This window comes from Phyllostomus hastatus, unplaced genomic scaffold (assembly GCF_019186645.2).
Source record: "Phyllostomus hastatus isolate PE091 unplaced genomic scaffold, TTU_PhHast_1.1 phas_contig_58, whole genome shotgun sequence".
Classification (NCBI taxonomy): Eukaryota; Metazoa; Chordata; class Mammalia; order Chiroptera; family Phyllostomidae; genus Phyllostomus; species Phyllostomus hastatus.
Genome location: NW_025333916.1, coordinates 50,807,448 through 50,828,565, shown reverse-complemented (window position 1 = coordinate 50,828,565; position 21,118 = coordinate 50,807,448).

The window sequence follows — 21,118 nt, the reverse complement described above, 5'->3', positions numbered from 1 at the left end:
TTAATTAAACTCATATATTGGTGTGGCAAGCAAATATTTTCAAGACTCCAATTTTTCACACTTTGATATTCCAATAAACCTTAAAATATAGGGTAATAAAGTAGGTTTATATGAATTTATTGTATAACTATTAAAATCAGAAACTCAAAAAAGTTTGTAAGTAAGATACAGGCAGTATTAAAATTGCACAATTCATATACTAACCCAATGGGAAAAAACACTTTTTGCTAAAATGAAAGGTTGTATAATGTAGTAAAATGATTTTTCTAGTGAAAGAATCAAAATATTTTATTTATATTAGTCTCTGAATATGATAAAAAATATTTGCACTATCATTCTTTGGTCATTGCTTTTTTTTGAATGGTGAAGTCATTTTCACCATATGTGATTCATTTGGATGAGTTAATACATTTGATAAAGTACTGTACAATGTGATATGGAATGTTTAAAGTACTATTGAAATGTTTTAGGAATGATTATTTATGACTATCTTTAATAATAAAGAACAGATTCAAGTTCAAATGTACAGAACCAGAATCTGAGCGATGCTTATGCTTTTCTTGTGACTTTGTCTGTCATTACTGTTTAAGTACTTTGTCATAAATATATTGCTATGAAATGACTTAAGATCCTTAATTTTTAAAATACTGTCACAAGCATATGTTTGTGATACATTCTTTCCTATGAGTTAGCAGGGCAACTGCTCGACTAGCTGCCTGCTGAGCAGCCCAGCACCAAGGAGTAACACGAGGTAATAAGAGTCACATGAAGTAACTATGTTATTTACTCAACCTTTATTGAATGTAGGTTCACTCAAAGTAGAACCTAACAAATATTAATGTGCACACAGCAATCAATGGGGAATAATGAACCTGAGTCCCAGAGTCTCAGTCTGTGGGTCAGGAAGACAGCACAGTGGGCAAGGGAGTTGACAGTGTCTTGCAGAGAAGGATCTCTGGAGCCAGGTGGGCAACAGAACAGATGAGGTCCTCAGTCCAGCAGGGCAGAGTCTCTGGTGGCCAGTGCCAAGGGAGATCATCGTGGCATGAGCAGCACCCTGGTGTGTGGAGCTGGGCTGGCTCAACAGTGGTCTAGAGCCTGCCTCAGTTATACCCTTGAGAGTGGTATACCCTACCCTTCTGGGTCTCTTGATAAGTGTCTTGACACCCCTCATGGCAAGTGGGGAACTTCCTCTGGAGCCTATCTGTGGGTGGTCCCACTATGCAGACACATTTGTTCTCATCTTGTGTGCAGATATCTGAGGTATGTCTCCTTGCCAAATATGTCTAATGTCACTTAGTTTCCCTCTTGAACCAAAGTGTCATGGCTGTCTGGTAGCCATCTTGGTTGACATAAGTGACTCCATTTTGTTCTATAAACTAGGTCATCTTGACCAGACCAATGGCAAACATCCTTGACAAACATTTGTCCTTAAATTGTTATAAAAATGTCTCTTGTGCTGCCACTCTTTACCTCATTTGATCTCTGCTATGCTCAAAAATAATCATAAATTCAAAAGCAAACAGACCTGTGGGCACTGAATTCATTTATTTTACTTTGTCATTATAATGGTCATTTAGGTGATTCAGGATGTATTACACTGAATTTTTTTTTAGATGACAATTGAATGCCAAACAAAACAATACATTTTAAATGTCTTTTTTAAAAGATTTTATTTATTCATTTTTTTTTAGAGAGGGAAGGGAGGGAGAAAGAGAAAGAGAGAGAAACATCAATGTGCAGTTGCTGGGGGTCATGGCCTGCAGCCCAGGCATGTACCCTGATTAAGAATCGAACCTGCGACACTTTGGTTTGCAGCCTGCACTCAATCCACTGAGCTACGCCAGCAGGGGCATTTTCAATGTCTTGGTGAACTGAAAAAAGTACTAGATATGTTATTGCAGAGATCCACTAAAGACCCAAATGACTGTGGACTTTCTTAAAATAAATAAATAAATAAACAAACCTCTTGGTCTGCTCTTAGCTGTAGAGTTGGATGTTTTTCCTTTGGACTTCAGATAAAGGATAAAGAATTCTGGAGAGGAAAGTCTAACACCGTGAAGTACACTCCAATCAAATTGTCGAACTGTCTAATTGTCTCTTGTCTTTGATATATTGTCATTGATAAGAAAAGAAGAAATAAAGCCTATTTTGTATAACTAACCTTCCAGGAGATGACATCAAAAGAGAAATCAAATAAAGGTTAAACCAATGGTACATTAAAAAAAGTATTGGCCTTTGAATTCCAAGTCAAACACTTTTTTTCCAGGAGAAATCTAGCATTTATAGCACTGAAACACTCACCTTGGGGGCTAAATTAAAATCCACACTAGAATTCTCTATTATTGCCTCACATGGCAAAGCAGCAGCATCACCATAAGGGGATGTATGCTTCATTAGGCAGCAGTTAGATAAACTTCTCACCAAAAACAATAGACTTGAACAGTCACCAATGTTCATTACAGTTCTAAGAAAGGTGAAATCATAACATCTTGTAGCATCATACAAAACAGTAAAAACTCAAAGAGTATTTGGCAGTTCCAGAGTAAAATATGAGAAAATAACACAATTAAAATATTATATCAAACCTAAAAAAGACTCAAGCTATTCAACAAACACAACACTAAGAGATTAACTCCAATATAAAATTTTTCTGGATTATGTAACCACTTGTAATGTTATTAATATATTTAAAAGCAGATGTACCTTTTGCCATGGTAACATGAAACCACCGTGGTAATCATAATTTGTTTAAAATCCTTATTAAATTTTCTCCTGGAAATCTAGTAGAGTTCAATGATTCTGGCCTCCAATGATTGATTGGTGCGGGCCATGTAACTTGCTTAGGCTAGTGAAATTTGAGAAGGGTTGTGAATGTGGATGGAAGCTCAGATAGGCAATAGTGTGTGTAGAATGTGTTGTCCTCTTTCCCTGTGCCTCTGTGCCCCTTTCCCTGGCAGTTTTCTGGAAAGTGACTGTTCTCCCATCCTGGGTCCTAGAATTCAGAGGAGAGGAAGCAGAACTGCCAAAGATGAACATGACCATGCAACATGTATATAAATATAAATATAAATTTAAATATATATGTGTATATATACTCTCTTTCAATTTATATTTTATATATATACTTAATACTATGAAATACAGATCAAAATAAACAAAAAAACCCAAAGTCATTAGCCATTACTTTTAGAGTTGAATTTGATGTTTATTTGTAGTTTGAGATATAACAATATCTATTATTGTAGTTTTCTTTTTTAGCTTTTCTGGCACAAATAATGTTGAATAAAGTGTTTATATTAGATCATGCCTTTTACTAATATGTAATTATGAAATGCTGAGATTTTGTTCTTGGTTAAAAATTTTTTAATAAGAAAAAGAAAATTAGAGGTAATTGAAATCTACAATATAAGCCGTATTGAGAGTGCATAAGTATAAGTTTATATCACATTTAAAAGTCACCAAGCCCTTATTATATGAAATGTTAAAGGGACTTATCTAAAAAAAAGATGATAAAAAATATGAACAGTAAAATGACAACAAACTCACAACTATCAACAACTGAACCTAAAAAAATAACGAAAACAAACTAAGTAAACAACTAGAAAGAAATCACAGAAATGGAGATCACATGGAGGGTTATCAGAAGAGAGGGAGAGGGGGAGAATGGAGGTAAAAGTATAGGAAATAAGAAGCATGAATGGTAGGTACAAAACAGACAGGGGAGGTTAAGAATGGTATGGAAAATGGAGAAGCCAAAGAACTTACATGTATGATCCATGGACATGAACTAATGGGGAGAATACACGTGGGAGATGGGGTTCAGGGCAGAGGGGAATAAAGGGGGGAAATAGGACAACTGTAGTAGCATAGTCAAAATGTATTAAAAAATAAAAGTCAACTGGGTGGGGAAGGTAGGGGAAATTGGAAAATGGTATAAGGGAGATAAATGATAATGGGAAAAATAAAATAAAAATTTTTTGAAAAGATTTTATTTATTTATTTTTAGAGAGGGAAGGGAGGGAGACAGAGAGAGAGAGAGAGAAACATCAATGTGCGGTTGCTGGGGGGAGTCATGGCCTGCAACCCAGGCATGTACCCTGACTGGGAATCGAACCTGCGACTCTACAATAAAATTTTTAAAAAGACAAAAAAGTTAACCTCTGAATATAAGTATAGTCAAAGTTTTTATATCTATGTATGTCTTAATGAATTATTGCAGAATGTATTTGCTGATAAAGAGTACTATGATTAAATGAGGTATGTCCAAAAATAATACAGCCATTATTAATATAACAAGAAAGGTTCGCATGATATCATTGTAACCTGGTAGCCAGGAGAGTGTCCTGGAATAGATATGTGTGAACAATGACAATTTCATTGTACTAGTCAGTGGGGGCAGTAGATGTCATTGAGTGAGCATGTGTACTGCATGGCCATCACATTCAAAATGACTGAGAGAGTAAGGCAATGAATCTTCAAATTTTGCAATAAGCTTGAATATCTCTCCTTGGAAACTATTTCAAAGATTCAGAAATTCCGCAGCTGTGAGAATCTGGTGATTGGCAGCTTCATCAGGACACCACATCTGCTCATGAATCATATTTCAGGCACAGGTTTTTTTTTTTGGCAAAACATCAAATCACCCAGGTGACTCAGTGCCCCCCACATAGCCCAGATTTGGTACCCTGCTACTTATGACTTTTCCCAAATCTAAAATTACCTTTGAAAAGAAGGAGAGTCAGACCATCAGTGAGATTTAGGAAAATACAATGGGAAAGCTGATGGCGATTGGGAGAACTGTGTGAGGTCCCAAGGTCCCACTATGAGGGGACTTCGGTGCCATTGTCCTGTGTACAATGTTTCTTGTATCTTGTATTTTCAGTAAATGTGTCTATTTTTCATGTTACATGACTGGATGACTTCTAGACAAACCTCATATAATATGGTTAGAAGAATATCATTCTTCATATCCTCCTGTGGAGATCACACACACACACAGTTTAGAAGTGACATTTACAGAACACAACAGAATCTGGAGCATATCTTCATTTATTTGAGTATAAATGAACTGAAAAATGTGCTTCAGAGTTTCTCACAGAACATCATTAATGTCTGGGAAAAAGAACTGAAGAATTTTCCAACTTCCCATCTTTCTCTAGCTTAGAAATGTGGAAGGTAAGCCAATAAAATAAAAGGAAGTATTGATAAGAGTCACACTGTGTCAGATCGGATATGTTTACTCAACATTTCACATTCATTGAGCTGAATGCAACATAGCAGGAGGTATGGACATGGCCTACAGCATGCAGAACCTAGAGAGGTAGAGTACCCGCACTCCCAGCCTCAGAAGCACTACATAGTGAAAATTATAATTCTGTAAACTTTAAAAAAACTGCAGACTTAAAATTCACTCAAAGAGTGGTGCACATTACAAACTAAACACATGAATTTCTTGACCCACTCTTAAACAAGCAATATTGATTTTCTATTGTAAAGCAAAATAATTAAATTGTATTTATTTATTTATTTATTTTTAAAGATTTTATTTATTTATTTTTAGAGAGAGGGAAAGGGAGGGAGAAAGGGAAGGAGAGAAACATCAATGTGTGGTTGCCTCTTGTGTGCCCTCTATCAGGAACCTAGACTGCAATCCAGGCATGTTCCCTGACTGGGAATCGAACCAGTGGCCCTTTGGTTTGCAGGCCTGCACTCAATCCACTGAGCTATACCAGCCAAGGAAGAATTTAATTTTAATGAATTTGGCAAGTGATTGTTATGCATCCAGAAGATCACAACTTTACTGGAACAGAACTTTCATTCTTACAATACAGGTGTTAAAAAAGCTTTCCTGTCTTTAGTTGTGCAATAAACTCACCTAAAGCTTTATGAAAAGGGGAAAAGGTTAATATAGCAGATATGGGAAGATAAACTGGAGATATACAACCTAAAAACTCCATGCAAGATAAAATGAAAGAGCATCATAGAAAAATTACTTACTGGTTTAAAAATGTATCTTGTTTGTGAAAATGCCACTATACCCAAAATTAGCATTTGTGAAAATGCCACTATACACAAAATATATCAATCATGATATCTTCAAGTTATTTGAATTTAAAAATTTATAAATATATATTTTTGCATCTACAGAGTCCAGCAGAAGTAAGACTTGCTTGAGTGTGGTTGGTAAGGTAATAACATGGGTTTAATAATTTATAGTTTTAATTTGAAAAATTTCACCTACGATGTCATATGTATGCTTTTATGTGAAATTTTTATGTCACAGAATTACATGCTTATGATTTTGTAATAAAATATTTTGTAATAAAAAGGGGTGTTATTTATGTCATACTCCTGTATGTAATTTCTTAATATATAAAGACCTTTTAAGAAACAAGTTTCCAAGATGTTCTTCATGTTCGTATATCCATGAGACTGAGCTGTAACATGTTACAGAAATATTCAAGTTGCAGAAAATGTGGTTTATAAAATTCATTCCATCTTGTCTGAGAGTTAATAGCTGGATTTCTTAAAATGCACATTTGCTATTATTTTTAAAATTATTTCTGTATATCAAATTAGTGGTACGGTCCAATATTGATATGCACATTTCTTTATGAAATATTTGTAATGGCCACAGGGATTGATCGTTGGAATTAAGGTGGTTTCTTGAGTCACGAGGTCATCTGATGTTTCTCTTTCAGTTTGATTCAGGTAATCAATTGTGAGCTCACACAATCCCAAATAGGGAGTGTATAAGAAGCTGATAATCTCCTACTGAAACATCTTTCCAATAAATGACCAAACAAAAAATAACCACTGAGATCTTATAGAAAGCTCTGCTCTAGAGGGACTTGTGAAAAACAGGCTTCTGATATAAACATCAGGGCAATGGACCCTGGCCAGGAGGAGGTATTCATTCATATTTCAATGAAATTCGTTGTGTTTTAAGATGTTTTAGTTTAGAAGATAAAAGTAAAAGTCTTGTGAACATTTGCAGTCATTAAAAAGAGTAAGCTTGTTATTTTGGTTTAGCTTGTTTGATCTTTGTCCTCTCATTAACCTCTTTCATATTTACATTTTTGTGCTGTATCTGATGGTTTCATAATTTATTTTTCATTTCCTTTCATCTAGCCACTTGAGTAAAAATTAGGTCAAGAAAGACAATTAAGCTTTTGCTGTCATTAGGATAGAGTTTGACACGTGGAAAAGAAAAACAAGGGCGGTCTAATTAAAATTCATAGTTTATCTGACTAAAGCAAAGTATATGTCTAGGAAAGAAGAATTCAGACTAGTAACTAAATATTTTGGCAATGCATATATTAGGCTAAGATTTAAAATACAAATGTCCTACAGGAATTAGTTCATCAGTGTGTATTTATTTTTCCCTACTGGTCAATCCATTTGTTTAAGTTTGTGGAATGAATCATTGAGAAATAACATGAAAATTACAGAAAGAATAAAAATGCACAAAATTAATATCTACTTGAATGGTGCTAAATTCTCAAAACTGTTTTCTAGTCAATGGTAGGAGGGAGATGTGATGTGTGTATTTGAACAATTATCTTCATTTTTTATTTTTTGGTACATTTATACATGAGGTTTGTCCATTTTAGTTATAAAATGATGCTTATATATAGTGGCTTAACATTAGAACTACTTTTTAAGATATATCTGTTAATTATTAAGCATTGTTGACAATCAGACTTAGGTCTGAGTGGTCACAGTTGGTTGCATGCATGTGTCTGTGATAAGCTGATAGGTTAGTTAGGGCTGACCTGTCCCTAATTCATTCCCATATCTGGAGATTTTTTAGCTGTTACCCAGTGTGATGAAGTAGCTGGGTGTGGCATTTCTTATTAAAGATATTAGCAGACTAGCCTGGACTTGAACTCACAGCACAGCATAGTTCCAAGGTGCTTAGCAGAAGTGTGTAAGTTCTGTTAGTGTCTGGGTCAGGGCTGACCAGGGCCGATGTACGTGTTTTTGTTGCAGTGGTTATTTTGAGAGAGCAGAGGCTAAGTTAAAGGGTAGAATATTTGGGGATTATTATAATTTGGAAGCTTATAAAACTTTAAAGTCGCATTCAGAGTTAGGCTTCAAAAGTCGGTAGACTGAGAACAAAAGTTGAGTCATTTCTCCAGCCCTTTCTGTGTGTGCATGTTCCACGGGACCCTGCAGCTCTCATTTTATTTTCCTACCCTCGTAACCGGACAGGTCTTGGGACAATTTCAGGCCAGTAGAATGTGACAAGAATTATACTGTGCCACTTCCAAGTCTAGCACTTAACAGGCTATGCACACTTGCTCTTTCATGGGACACCTACTGTCTCTGGGTGAATAACCTGAGCTGTCCTGACAGAGGCTGACAGGTCACCAGGGGCTGAATCAGGTCACTCCAGCTCAGAACTCAAAACTCCTGAGGCCCCCAAACTGTGAAAGAACCAGACTAAGATGAACACAGCTGACAAGAGGTGCATAAAGATTCCTAGTCAAGCCATAGACCTGTGAGTTAAGTGAGTGCTGTTTTAAGAAACTAGGATTGGGTAGATTTGATGAGCAGCAACAGCTAACTAATAGTTAGGGATAGGTATCCAGCCAACTTTTATTCAAATGTCATGCCAGTCAAATGATCCCTTTATATTTCCAGGGTCTACAGTTACAAGATGGAATGATAAAATGTCAGCATAATATTAATAAAAATATAGTCTCTAATTATGTGTATATATATAGAAAATTTTTAAAAAAACAGAACCTGATAGAATGAATATTTTATATAAGTGATTGCTAAGGAACTAGCACATATTAATTATAATAAAAGTTGGCCAATTCATCTATTACTCTCTGAAGAATATAATGAAATATATTTAATGAATCAATTTTCTGACACATAAATAATAAATACGTAAGATATGATTGTCAAGTTAATTTTATACATAACAAAGTATCTTCTGAATTTTTATCAATGTTAATTAAGAATAAGAACTTGTGTCATTAATTATATTTTAATTACAATAAACTTGTGATCTTTTCATTAACATTAAAGGTTTGTGAAAAATTTTGTAAAATACCTCTCTATTATAAAGCATGATTCTTTTTGTTATTAAAATAACCTATATTACTGAGCTTTTTACAAAAGAACTATCATGTGGCACATATTTAAAATAATATTTGGGGTGCTTTGAAAGAGTGAAAACATATGGTAGATTCTGAAATACAGTTAAGTAAGAAATGAGGATATGAAAATGTGACATAATTCTTGATTCAAAGTATTATTGATATTTATATTTTGATCTTAGTGTTTTATATGTCAAGGAGGAGGCTATTTCCACTACTTAATGCCCCCCCTTTTTTTTACACTTAGTATGGCTGCCTAGCAACTAGAAAAAAGGGCATATTAAAGAATACAGTAACCACCTATGTATAAATCCGTGTTTTAAAAATTGACTAGTATATTAGACACATTATAATTTTTCTGTGCTTTTGAATCCTAATCAATCCATTGATGTTGCTACTTCCCTCCAGGATACCTTCCAACTCATAAATATTTCACATGAATTTTTCCAGTTTTGGCATAGAGAATTTAGGTAATTAAAGATGTGTCAAATACAGGGTCTGGCAGAAGTAACTCTTGCTTGAGTGTGGTTGGTAAAGTAATTATATGGGTGTAATAATTTATAGTTTTAATTTGAACATTTCACCTAAAATCCTGTGTGCTTGAGCATGATATTTTTAAGTTACACAATTACATTCTGATGATACTATAATAAAAGATTTTGTCATAAAGGGAGTGTTATTTATGCTGGATCCTGAATTTTAAGCACATTTATAAATTCACAAAAACTTTTAATTTGTAGCCAAAACACCAAAAGTGTGGGTCTGGCTAAGAGCCAAATGCATACTTTTCACAGATTTTTCATTGACATTTCTCCCTTGGCCTTCTGAGTGACAGTCACCTCTTTCCTTCTATCATGGGAAATTTAATGAAAGCAGTTGCATCTAATTTTCTTTGTCAGAGAATTTGTCAGTAACACTGAACAAAACTGTGTTAATAAAAAACCAGGAAACACAATACTGAATGTTCTCAATAGAACAAGTTATATTCAAATGTCTTACATGAGAAAGACAAAATGTATTGAATTAATATTTTCACATCTCAAAGCTAGGATTATGCATACATACAGAGCAATGTATGGAACTCACACTGACATGCGATTCATATTCTGAGACTGATTTCATTGATCATGCTCTCATTTCATCTGGTACTCAGTACCTCACTTAGAAGCAGGCATACATCTTCCCTGGGCTCTAGCCCTCAGTGGGCCCTGCCCTTTGAATGCCTTTGAAACTTGCAAGTTTTCCCCAGTGCCTAGGCTCTTCCAAGGCCATCAGCCATGGACTTCATTTCTCTCAGTACTTTTCTGACCTTGTTCCTGCCAGGTCTACTGATCATGGGTTGAATCAGACACCCTGAAGATCTTCAAGACGTGCATCACTGTGACTGTGTCAGGGCCAGTGGTCAGACCCCAGTGTGAGGTGGATGGTTTAGTAAGAGGATCACATCCTCTGTCCTCTGCAAAATGGAGTTCTTTCATGGGCTGACAGAATGGTATCGAAACATTGACTTTGAGTGAAGGACACTAATTACATGGAGAAAACACCCACAGGAAGACATTGCTACTACCTTAAAGCACAGTCTAAGAGAGACTGCTGTTAATTTAGTACATGTTCAAGCATGATTTTTACTGGAAATGGCAGGAAGCATATTATTATTAAATAAGGGTAAACAGCAATTGAAAATAGCAAAATTGTCTTCCTGGAGTGGAGTCATATGAGTTCTTTATATAGTTTGAAGATCAAACCCTTGTCTGAGGAATATGTTTTCCCATGCAGTTGGTTCTCTTTCATTTTAATGCTATTTTCATTAGCCTGGGCAGAGGCTTTTTATTTTGATGAGGTCCCATTTGTTTATTCTCTCCTTTATTTCCCTTGCTCTAGGGGACATATTGGTGAAAATACTGCTGCGTGGAATATCTGAGATTTCCCCACCTATGTTCTCCTCTAGGACTTTTATGGTGTCACAGCTTATACTTATGTCTTTTATCCACCCTGAATTTATTTTTGTGTATGGGGTGAGTTGGTGATTGAGTTTCATTTTTTTTGCATGTAGCTGTTCATTTGTTGAACAGGCTATTTTTACTCCACTTTATGCTTCTGCCCTCTTTGTTGAATATTAATTGACCTTAGACACTTGGATTTATTTCTGGGCTCTCTATTCTGTTCCATTGGTCTATATGTCTGTTCTTATGCCAGCACCAGGCTGTTTTGATTACAGTGGCCTTGTAATAGAGTTTGATATCAGGTATCGTGATCCCTCTTACTTTGTTCTTCTTTCTCAAAATTGCTGCAGCTATTGAGGGTCGTTTTTGGTTCCATATAAATTTTTGAAATTTTTTTATATCTGTGAAATATGCCATTGGTACTTTAATAGGGATTGCATTGAATCTATAAATTGCTTTGAGTAGTATGGACATTTTGATGATGTTAATTCTTCCAATCCAGGAACATGGTATATATAAACAAAGCAACAAACAAGTGTTGGAGAGGATGTGGAGAAAAGGGAACCCTAGTGCACTGTTGGTGGGAATGCAGACTGGTGCAGCCATTGTGGAAAACAGTATGGAATTTCCTCAGAAAACTAGAAAGGAACTGTCTTTTGACCCAGCAATTCCACTGCTGAGATTATACCCTAAGAATCCTGAAACGCCACTTCAAAAGAACCTATGCACCTCAATGTTCATAGCTGCACAGTTTACAACAGCTAAGTGCTGGAAGCAACTTAAGTGCCCATAAGTAAATTAATGTATCAAAAAACCATGGTACTTTTACACAATGGAATACGATGCAGCAGAAAGAAAGAAGGAGCTCCTACCCTGTGGGACAGGGTGGATGGAACTGGAGAGCATTATGCCAAGTGAAATAAACCAGGCTGTGAGGAACAAATACCATATGATCTCACCTATAAGTGGGACCTAATCAACAAAACAAACAAGCAAAATATAACCGAGACAGTGAAATTAAGAACAAATTGATTGTAACCAGAATGCATTTCTTCACCAGAAGGGAAGAATGCATTTGGTCTGTTACCATTAAGAATGATAATTGGGTATTTTACAGAAGCTCTTTATCAAGCTGAGGAAGTTACTTTTATTTCTAGTATGTCCCATGCCTGTGGAGATGATCATATGGTTTTTGCCTTATTATTGATGTGATATATAACATTAATTAATTTTCAGATGTTTAACAAACCTGGGGTGAATACTGCTTGGTCATTGATATAACCCTTTTAAGGTGTTGCTGAATTCAGTTTGCTGATATTTTGGTAAGGAATTTTTTGTCCCTATTAGCAACAGAGTCTGTCATTTTCTTCTCTTTTAATATATTTCTATGACTTGATACCAGAGCAATACTGAACTTTGAATAAACTGAAAAATGTTCCTCCTCCTCTATTTTTTAGAGAATTTATGAAGAACTGTATTTAATTATTTTTTATATATTTTGATTCACCATGAGGACATCTGGGCCTGGAGTTTTCACTGGAGGAAATTTTTGAATGACTAATTGAATATATTAATTTACTTTTGATCTGTTTAAAATGTCTATTTCTTGAGGTCATTTCTGGAGTTTGTATCTTTGTATTTCTATTATCTTTAATGTATCTGATACACTAGCATACATTAAATATTATACTTTTATAATATTTTTATTTCTCTAAATTCAGTAGAAATATCCCCCTTATCTTAGTCAGTCTAGCCAAAGATCTATGAATGTTGTTGCTCTTTTAACAAAATCACTTTTGTTTACACTGATTTTCTCTACTGCTTTTCTATATTCTCTTTGAGTAATTATCACTCTAATGATTATTATTTCCTTCCTTCTGTTTTCTTTAGGTTTAATTTGCTCTTATTTTCTCAGTGTCATCAGGTGAAAGTTTAGGTTATTGTTTTGAGATCATTTGCCTTATCATTATTATTAGAATTTAAAGCTATAAATTTTCCTTTAATCATTGCTTTTAAGGAATCTCATAACTTTTGAGTGGTCCTTATTTTCATTTATCTCAAAATATTTTCAAATTTTCATTGATTTCTTCTTTTACCTGTTGATTATTTCAAAGTGTGATGTTTAATTCCCACTTATTTTTGAAATACCCAAATTTCATTCTGCTATTATTTAAATTTTTTTCCATTGTGGATGAATAATTTACTTTGTAAGATATAAATTTTATTTCCAGTAATGAAGTTTGTTTTATGGCCTACTGGATTACCAATCCTGGTTAATTCTCCATGTATTCTTGAGAAGAATATGACTTCTGTTTATGTTGGATAGAGTATTATTCTGTAAATACATATTTTGCCCAGCTAGATTTGTAGTAACCATCATTATCCAGGCATACAATTGCTGAATCTCTAAGCTGTTTATAAGAAATGTAACTGACTTGCCATGAACAAATTATTATGCATGGCTATCAACAAAGTCTTTCAAACATAGTAATGTGGTTTGTGGTATGTGTGTGTGTGTATGTGTCTATTTGGTGAATGTAGTTCTAGACATTGTAGAATGTAGTTGTTTAGTTTAATTTCACAACTTGATTTTCTGACCCAATTTGCTATTCTGTAGCAGCCCAAATTTTGAAGCTCCCTTGGAATAGCTTTGGACCAAACAGTCCTCAGCCTGCTTCTTAAGTATATACCCTATTTTTTGGACCATAAGACACACATAGGTTTTAGAGGAGGAAAGTAGGAAAAAAAATTGAAGCAAAAAATGTGGTAAAATATTTAATAACATAAATACCATAATATTTTCTAATGTAAATGTAAACAGAACTCAATAGCAGCATTAACAACCATTGTTCCTCCCAAATTTGGGAGGCAAGGGTGAATCTTATAGTCTGAAAAGTATGGTAACCTTCCCTTCCCACTCAATAGTGACACCTAGTTGATTTAACTTTTAATGACAGGTCTAACAATTTTATGTAGATACAGAGGAGAAGAATTTGCAAATGCATGTAAAAGACTAATATTTGTATTAAAACTCCACTTTATTAGATATGATTACTGACAAGAGAACAATGAGTTGTCCAGGTTCTTATAGTGACAAAGTAGAAGAGCCCAGATTTGAGCACAACATTCTATAATTGTGTATTAATTTTAATCAAACTTTAGTTTTTACATATTTTACACAAAATTACACAATATATGTGTTTTTCACATTTATATTTTTAATTTGAAGACATATTCAGCAAAGAGACCTAGAAGTTCTCTATTTTCCTATTTAAACACTATTGACTTTTAGACACATCATCAATTCAATAATAGCTCTTCGGAGTACATAAACAGTATTAAATTAAATATAAATATGGATTTAAAAAACATAAAATGATTAAAATTGAATATATATTGACGTATTTAAAAATTAGGTAGAAAAAAATTATGTAGAAAATAAAATTACTGAAGTGTTACATGGACTCTCAATGATTTTTAAATGTAGATACCATATAGTACAAATCTCTTCTTTACCTATCAAGCCAATTAAAATCCAGAGAATTTAAGCTTATCACTAGCTTATTATTTAATATAACACAGGATTTAAAACATGGTAATATTTAATCCTTTTCTAAGGCATTTTTTTTTCTAGTGATAGAGTAGACATAGGGGACCTGTATCACTTAGAATATCTTTTAGGGTATACTTAGTTGTATGATCTTCTTACTATGCTTCAAAGATCATTAAAAATATATTCTGAATAAATTTCATTTTATGTTGATACTTATTTCAAATTAAGATCTAATTTTTGATGTTTAGCTATAAATGGGAAGACATTATGTAATATATGACATTATTAAAAACAGTTTATGACAATAATCTTAGAGGCTTAGAGAAGCAATTTTTATTTTAATATGTTCAAATTATTTAATGTTTAAATAATTGTATTAAGGTATATAATTTAGCTTTAATAACTGTATTACTTTACATTTATTTTTACCTCCCTTTGCCTTTGAGTGAAAATTTTAATATATATACTATGTTAATATTACCATAATGAATTTTTAAGAAATTTTTGTTTGTTTTATATATTTTTCATTTCATTGATGTTTAGATAGGGAGGAAGGGGGAGAGAGAAACAGAGAGAGAGAGAGAAAGAGAGAGATCTGTTGTTTTACTGGTTTTTGCCTTCATTGGGTGCTTCTTGTACGTGCCCTGAGCAGGGATGGAACCTACAAACTTGGCATATGAGGATGACACTCTAACCAAATGAGTTACTTGGCCAAGGCCTAAACATTTTAAATTGTTCTTTATATTTTACCTTTTAAAAATTTTAAAAGAAATTATATTTAAAAAGAATCATGATCTTACTAGCTTTCTTTCCAAGTTTAATGATGTTCTGTTTTCATAATATTCTAGTAAACCTTTAGTCCACAGGAGTTAGGGTGAGTTTCTGCATGTTAGTCAGATCTTATTTTGCCATGTTAATGACTAAAACTGAAGAATAGGCAATATTTTTATTTTGCAAATTATAATAACTATATGACATTCAGCCTTTGTAGTTATCTTTCTTTGTGATTAACAGATAAGTTTAGGTCTTTTTACCTCTTTTCTATATTTAGTGACAAGAAGCACCTCTGAACATAGCACAATGTGATATTTATGAGATATCAGAACTCTATAAATATGAAACATTCATGAAAATTTCAATAGTTTTCTAATGAACTCAATTAAATGAACAGAAGCTGATTATCCCTGCAATGAATTAACATTTGATAGAGTAGAATTTGTCTCAAAAGCAATGCAATATTAACATTAGCATGAATGCCTTACAAGATGGTTTCTAAAACATACACGTTTACTGATTTTTAGAGAGAGAGGAAAAAGGAAAAGAGGGAGACATCCATATGAGAGAGAAACATTGATTAGTTGCCTCCCATGCACATTATGACTGGGGATCGAACTCACAACCCAGGTATATGCCCTGACCCGGAATCAAACCTACAACCTGTTAGTGTACAGAACTATGCTCCAACCAGCTGAGCTACACTGGTCAGGACAAGGCTTTTTACTATTAATTACTGTTATAATCTACAATCAATTGATTGTCAAAAATTGCTAATGGGTAATGAAGGTGATGTCACTTAGTGTACAATATTTTCATTCACTTTTTAAAAATTTTTGTTACTGTTCAAGTACAGTTGTCTCCATTTTCATGCCACCATGCCCTCCACCCCACCCATCTCCACCTCCCACCCATGAACCCTGCTCATTTGGGCTTTGTTCATTCACTTATTTTAAAGTTATGGTTAATAATATCATCCAAAGGAATTAAATTTATATAATATTTTTAAAGATGTTTTATTTATTTATTTTTTAGAGGGACAGTAAGGGAGGGAGAAAAAGAAGGAGAGAAACATCAATGTGTGGTTGCCTTTCACGTGGCCCCCACTGGGGACCTGGCCCACAACCCAAGCATGTGCCCTTGAAACCAGAAAAGACACAGGTGTTTAGGCTGCCTGTAACTACCATACCCAATAATCAATGACAGTGATTAAATCTTTATGGGCACTTTATTCAGATGGCCGGAGAACTGAGAAGATGGCGGGTTCATACCCTAGCAGATCATCTTGTCTTTTCTTTTCAGGCCAGTGTTTTTATACCAGGGAATAAACAAGGTGCAGTGGTGAGGGCTTTGAGATTCAGGGAGGATTAGGCGAAAGGAGCTGCAACATTCCCATCCTGGGCAGTTAGTTGTTCCCAGGGGCAAGTGGCCCTCTGTCTCTCCCCGGAACACAAAGGCCCAGATGCCTCCAGTTGTCCCCAGGTGGTAATCTTTAGCATTACTCCAGGAGGTCGGCTGTTTTCTCTGGAGCCAAGACAGGCCTTATCTACCTGTAGTTTCTGAAACAAAAGTTTTAACATGTACATTACTTGCTAAGCTTATAACATTTTACCTTAAACTAAATTTTCCAACTTTTGAGTCTCCTGTCAACCTAACTGAGAATCAAACTGGTGACCCTTTTGGGTTCTCAGCCCGCTCTCAATCCACTAAGCTACACCAGCTAGGGCTGTATAATGATTTTTTCTGCAAGCACAACTATAGGAAGTGGAGTGAATTATAGTTTAAGCATTAATACTTAGTACAGGGTCAGATATTTTGTGCACAGTCCATCGTTAGCAGATAGTATCTTCTGCAGAAATAGTAAGTGATTCTGGACATGTACAATACCCTGCATTTTCTAAGTAGTTCCAAATTTTGGCAAACTATTTCTTCAATACTAGTCTTTCTCTTTTAAATGTCTTGACAACTGAAATTTTGACCTTTAGCAACATTCATTTGGGATTCGGCTACCTTTGTGAAAATTGACAGCTGATTTGTTGCCTTATACATTGATGGGTTATAAGGTATACAGTTGATCTCATAGGTATATAATTTTAAGGCAAATTCTTACAGGAAGTTGCCATTGTTTTATACATATAAAATTAATGAGCCTTGTTCTTTGTATATTACTAACCAAATTTGTTGGCATGCATCTATAGCTTCAGAAGGGAGACAAATAGAAAACAAGCACTTTTTTCCTTCCATTTCTCTCCAGCATGCATAGGTAAGCCACGTAGCCATGCCAACAGGGAATAAAGCCCTGTTTTCAGGACTCTCCCTGAAAAAACTTGAGAAGTAATTTACCAAGCCAAGACAGTTTCATTACTGTAAGGTTTGAAATGATCCTGATGTAGAAAATAAAGTTTGAGATAAGGACAAAACAGTGAGCAAAAGGCTTATGAAATGAGATACCAAATTTAAAACACAATAGAAACAAAGTTGATGAATGAAAAGAGGGTGTGGGAGAGAGTGTTAAGTCATGATGGATGTGTTAATTAACTCAATGGGGAAAATCCTTTTACAATACATACAGCAAAGCACCACATTACGCACTTTAAATATCTTACAATTTTGTTTGTCAATTATACCTCAATAAAGCGAGGCGGAGGAAGATGAGGCATAGAGAAAAAAGAGTTGGAGGCAATCCTGGAAACCTCTTTGGACTTCCATGTGATATCTTTGCCCTGTACGTTTGATTCGAAATGGGGCCATTCGTTTTTTGAAAGTGAAGATTTGCCGTGGCTTCCTGTAACCACCTCGTCCACAATGCAGCTACCATTCTGATGCAGCTACCAGAGCACAGCATCCATTGTCCATTGTTCCTTTAGCTGTTTCTCTTAATCTCCTGTCCCCTTTTGCCTTGGCATTCTGCATTACTTCTTCATTTCTTAGATGTTCACCTTCCCAGTTTCTTAGCTTTAGGCTCAAAGATATTGTCCTAGAGATATCATCAGTCAATGTTCATTTTCTTACCACTTAATGAACCAATGAATCACTGCATGCCAGGATTTCGTTTTTCTAGTGTGGATTGTCTATGTTGTGTCAAGATCTACTTCTGCATCCAGTGCTCCTGCTGTATGGTCTCTACACTTTCTTAAGGTCAGGGCTGGAGTTTCATCTTCATGCATGGGCTGGTTCCTTGGTAACTCAGATTCTTTGTGGTGTGCCTATTTTGAAACAACCTAAAGAATAGGTTATGGATCTATACAACATGTGCATGTTATAAAGACTGTCTTATTTGTTATGATAAATAGATGGCTTTTAAATAAGAAAAGATTGCACTGAATTTCAATAGTAACAGCAGCTTGAGAAGCAAAAACTGGTGATCAGAGATACCACTGAGGGCTTAGTTGTCTATAAATAATGACTACAAAATCCATGCTTCAAGCTAGAAGATAGCAGCAGAACAAGCATAATCATAACCAAATCACAAAAGAGGATGTGCTATCATTTTTTTAAATGAATGCACACTCTAAGTTTAACTCATGGGGCTTCAAAGCAGCTATAGTTATCTGACACACATAGCAAATATGTTTAGGTGGAGGAATCTCTCAGTTTGTTTAGCTCCGCTGTGTGATGTACCTTAGCAAACTAATGAGAATGGATGGGGGTCAGGGGGACTTGGATTTGGATTTAGATTCTGCTTCTGACCAGCTCCATAAAATTGGATAATGCACTACATTCTGTAAGTTCCTCATACAGAAAATGAGATTAGATACATACATGTATGAATCAAGATTCCCAGTTGCAAGCAACAAAAACCAAGTTTGAAAGATGGGTGCAGAAAGTCAATTTATCACAAGGATTTGGAGTTTCTTGAGTAGGGCATATGTTACAGGAACATACGTCCAAAACACAGAGTAGAAAAAGTCAGGACGGAATTTCTGACTGCTGTTCTGGAGCAGTAATGGCTGGAGGCCATGGCTGAAGCTTCTGGTCCTGGGAACTGGGCACAGTCTCTCTCACACTCTACCTGGGGTCACGTGTTTCTTGTTTCTTTTAACAATACAACTTGATGGCATTCCAAACAATGGCAATTCAAAGAAAGGTAACATAGGTGTCTCATCGACTAAGTCTTTTTTCCACCTTATTATCTATACCAATATTTCTATATCTATTTTAATTCCATGTCTCAACATTGCTCTAGCTGTCTCAATATCTCTATAAATATCTTAAGCACTTTAGAAACATAACAAAAAAATTTTGGTGGGGCTTCTGAACCTGAAAATCTTTCCTATTGGACTTGAGATGCTCTTCCATCATAGTATTTTCTGCTTCTGGGTGACATTCTCTAATTTGAAAAAAAAATATATTATTTTTAATTTCAGGTTAATTTTTGTCTTTATTTTAGTAAAAAATAATTTAACATGATCTTAGTTGTGGGCAAAAGAGATAGTGAAGAACTCACAAAATCCTGATGAGATGGTGGTTAAAAACCATTGGTTTGCAAATCTTTGATATTTTAAAGTTAAACAATACTTAATTTGATTTTTTACTTACTATTCTGAGTCAATACCTCAGAGAATACAATAAGCAAATTATGACTGCTACTAATTTTTGTTGTAGCATGCTTTTAAATATATATATACACACACACACATACATACATATATATGTATATATATATTGTGCCTTGGTGGCACATTCAGCCACCAAGGAGAATGGATTGGGATGTGCATGTGTGAACAGTCTGTGGGGGCAGTAGACACCATTGAGTGAGCATATGCAGTGTGTGGCTGTTATATTCAAAATGACTGAGAGAGTAGAGCAATGGATCTGCCTCAAATTTTGTGTTAAGCTTGAACATTCCTTCAGGAAAACTTTTTGAATGATTCAGAAGGTTGCAGCCATGGGCAACTGGTGATTGGCAGCTTCATCAGTGCATCCATTCATGCATCACGTCTCATCCAGGGTTTTTTGGCAAAACATCAAATCAGGCTCCCTACAGATCAAATTTGGTGCCCTGTGACTTCTGACTTTTCCCAAAACTGAAATCATCTTTGAAAGGGAAGAGATTTCAGACCATTGACGAGATTCAGGAAAATACTACTGGGCAGTTTGATGGTGATTGGGAGAACTGTGTGAGGTCCCACAGTGCCTACTTTGAAGGACTGAGGTGTCATGGTCTTATATACAATGTTTCTTGTATCATCTGTCTTCAATAAATGTCTCTATTTTTCATATTACATATATAGAACTTGACTGATAGATAGATAGATGGAAAGAGAGAGAGAAAGAAAGTCCCCTAAGTATGCATATATGTACACACATATGTATGTCTTAATATCACAAGTTTATTATCTTTAAAGTTCTGGAGATCAGTAATCCAACACAGGTCTCACTGGGCTAATAGGATCAAGGGGTCAACAGGGCTGTGTTACTTCTGGAGGGTCTGGGAGAGAACCTCATCCCCTGTTTTTCTAGCTTGCAGAGTCAGCCCACATTCCTTGGCTTGTGTTCCCCTTCAATCTTTCAGGCCTTCAATAGTCAGTCTAGGCTCTCTTAAGTCATATCACTGTGATATTAACTCTCCTGCCTTTCACTTGCACATTTAAAGAGAGCAAGAAGCACATTTGTTTGGATTGTGTCTCTCTACAGTTCTGGAGGTCAGAGGTCCAAAACGGTTTACTGGGTCAATGTAAAGATGTCAGAAAAACTATGTTCCTTGTAGGGGTTCCAGGACAGAATCTGTT